Source organism: Parasteatoda tepidariorum, chromosome 8 (assembly GCF_043381705.1).
Source record: "Parasteatoda tepidariorum isolate YZ-2023 chromosome 8, CAS_Ptep_4.0, whole genome shotgun sequence".
Classification (NCBI taxonomy): domain Eukaryota; kingdom Metazoa; phylum Arthropoda; class Arachnida; order Araneae; family Theridiidae; genus Parasteatoda; species Parasteatoda tepidariorum.
Window position 1 is genome coordinate 66,692,541 of NC_092211.1, and position 3,496 is coordinate 66,696,036.

Genomic DNA, 3,496 nt, shown 5'->3' on the forward strand with positions numbered 1-3,496 from the left:
TAAAATAAAATAATGTATGATTACCCCTTGGGATACGGGCGTGATTCGCGGGTGTGATTATGTGGAATTGATTGAATTTTTTTCTAGACATTAAAGTAAGGTATTGTTTCCGATGTATTTTTTTCTTCACGCTTAATTTATTGAAACGCGGACGGATACTATCGGACTAATAGTCTAGAAGTTATAAAGGTTTCGTGCAAAAAAAAAAATGTGCATTTGTACCTAATGATGTAGCTGATATTGCTAACTATACAAGTGAGATATTGTTTCCAATGTATATTTTTTGTTTAATTTTCACAAGTCAATAGAACGAACTGTTTAAAAATGTTATGTATTTTCACGCATACGCAGAAAAAACACTGTTGCAAGAAAAAGAAAAGGCCGGAGTATTAATTCTACTGAATGAAAGTCTGTATTTAAGTCTATATATAAAGTCTAATTTTAAATTTTACTGGACTATCTATACTCTGTTGTTGAATGTTTTATGTCTTATTTGTTGTTTTATGTTGATTTATGCTATAAAATGATTGAACTACTGAAAAACTAACCCAACTGAACGTATAAAAAATATCAGCAAAATCATATATAATTAATTTTTACATTCACATCTTTGTTTTCTGAATTTCTGCTGAAATGTTTGAATTAATTAAAAAAAATTTAAACTTTTCTTACCTGCAGATATTAATCAATTCCTGTAATCCCATGTGCAGTGTTTGCATTTTTTGCAAAAATCTATTATTTGTTTTATTCTTTTCTGCATGTATGCAACACATATGAACTTAAATTATCAAAATTTTTTGTCATTTTACTTTATAATTATAAAAAAGGTTTTCAACCTCAAGAAAATCATTTTATCATAGACTAATCCCTCAATCAATTTATCATAAAAAGTCTATCAAACATATTAAATAACTGACTCAAGAAAATAGCTTTATCATAATTGAAAAATCCTATAATATTTTCATATATTTTCCACTGTATATATTAACATAAGTATTTTTTACGCTGTCACAAAATTAGAGAAAAATTTACATTTATAATAAGTTCTGACAAATGAAAGATAATTCTTGCTTCCATATTGACGAACGAAATTTTTAAAAGGATCTTAGCAAGATAATTAAATTGAGAAATATAGCAGAATGCCTATAAAAAAGAATGGAGTATTAAAAATATTATTCATTTCTATAAAAATATGATTCATAACTAATTCGTCTACTGACTAATTCATCCATTCACTAATATGTCATTTTACGGTTGGTCATTCAATTATTTACAAATTTGCCTGACTCTTCAACACGCCAATTCACTGATTCACTAATTAATTGATTCACAAATTCGCTGATGTACTAATTACCTTATTTATCCATTTGCATTTGCTTGTTATGTCAAGGACCATTCTAAAAACAATTTTCATAGTTACTCAAATCTATGCCCGCATGTTTTCGAAATTAGAAGTGAGCAATCTTAAAAATAATCATGTGTAAAATACAAGAAAACAAACAAACACGTTAAAAATGATCTTACAAGAAGAAAAAATCTTGTAAAAAAATGAACAAAAAAAAAGATGCCATAGTAAATTAAAATATTAATCATTTTTTCAGAACTATATGACGATTAGAATAGTCAAAATTCTTCCTTCATATAAAAACATAGATAATAACATAAATAAATAAATAAAAAATAATAATAATTACAAAAAACACATAAACACTATTTTTGTTGAAAAGGAAGAAATATGCAACAAAATTTTGCCCAAATTGCTTTAAAACATTAATTAATTTCATATTTAAAATAAATACGTACAGCCCTTTAAGAATGTGAAGTATTTATTGATTATTAATACGCTTATTTTGCCTTTTTTAATCGAATTAAAATTTTTTTACACGCAATGATTAAATTCGTTTATCCAAAGATAATTCCATACAAAAAATAAATTTAATAATTATTTACTATTGTTTTGTTTCATAATAGTCAAAAAAATTTTGAATTGCAAGGATACAAATTTTTACATCATGTTAAAGAATGTAATTTTATATGACAAAATAATAGTCTTAATGAAACCGGTTGAACAGTTCCGGAGAAATTGCATTTCAAATATCAGTCTTTATGAAAAACATATTTCATATTCAGCTAAATAATGAGAATATTGATCATTGTAAAAAAATGCAATGAGCAAAATTTTAAAATGTAACGAAATATGGGGCCTAACAGGGCTTGAAAAACAGCCCGTCCGCCCGTCCTCGGCGGTCAAAAATTCCCCGCGGACAACGAATTTCNTATTGTTAAAAACCGATATTTCATGACAATATATCGCGATAATTAAATTCTATATCACCTGCGATTAATACTAAGAGAGTCATGGTGGATGAGGGGGTAGAGCGTTCGCTTTCCAATCAGGTGGACCGGGTTCGAATCCCAGTGATAGCTGGTCGATAGGAATTCCGCATTCGACTCGCATCAAGCACAGTGCTGACGTAAAATATCCTCAGTGGTAGACGAATCATGCGTTATGAGTCCCCTTGCCATCAGGCTAACTATAAGAGGTTTTCGTGGTTCTCCTCTCCATGTAACGAAATGTGGTTTAGTTCCATCAAAAAGTCCTCCACGTAGGCAAATTTATCCCAATATTTGATATAAGAGTCCCCTTGTCTTCTGGATTGGTTTAAAATTACAAGGCTACGGAGTTGAACATTAGTAGTAGTTGTGTAAACCCAAAAAATTGGGTTGGCTATTCAACGACTGTTATAAAATTATAAAATGAATACTAAGACAAAGTTTTAGACACATTTACTTTAAGCAAAATTTTAGCTTTTTTTTCATACCTATAACATGTTTAAGAGGCATATACCCACATCATCTTGGATTTCAGCATAAATTTTTAATTCGCATTTTCTTGTTTTTTTTTTATAATTTAACAAAATTTCGATTACGACAGCACAATACCTAAAAAAGAAAAAAAAAGAAAAAAAAAAAAGCTAAGTGTCGCTTTATTAGATTAGAAGATATATCGCTTGTTTATTTTCAGAACTTCAATGAAATTTTCCTCAAAACTTTGAATCAACAATTTAAAACAGTGCTCCCAAATCTTTTTATCACCGGTTTATGTTTTATGACTTTACCGCTGCCCACCGAGGAAAAACGGAAAGTTGATAGTTTGTAATTTAAATTGTTTTGATTTCATAATTTTAATTTAATTGTTTAATTGTATTCAAACATGCCTTCAATATAAAATACAATAGCATGTGCGGTATTGGTGTGGGTTTAGATGACGCCTCTCAAAAAAAAAAAAAAAAACTGAAAACAGACCACAGTGCTGATTGCAGAATTGAATTTGCATAATTTTATCAGGGAAAATGAATATAGAATCTAAAAAACCGCACGCTTTATATCTCAAACTGTGATTGGGTGACGGCTTTGTGTTTTACATGTATTGAAAGATATTACAGAGTAGAGTAAGTATCCACGTGATAACTGTGATTCAGTTTCCATGGGTTGA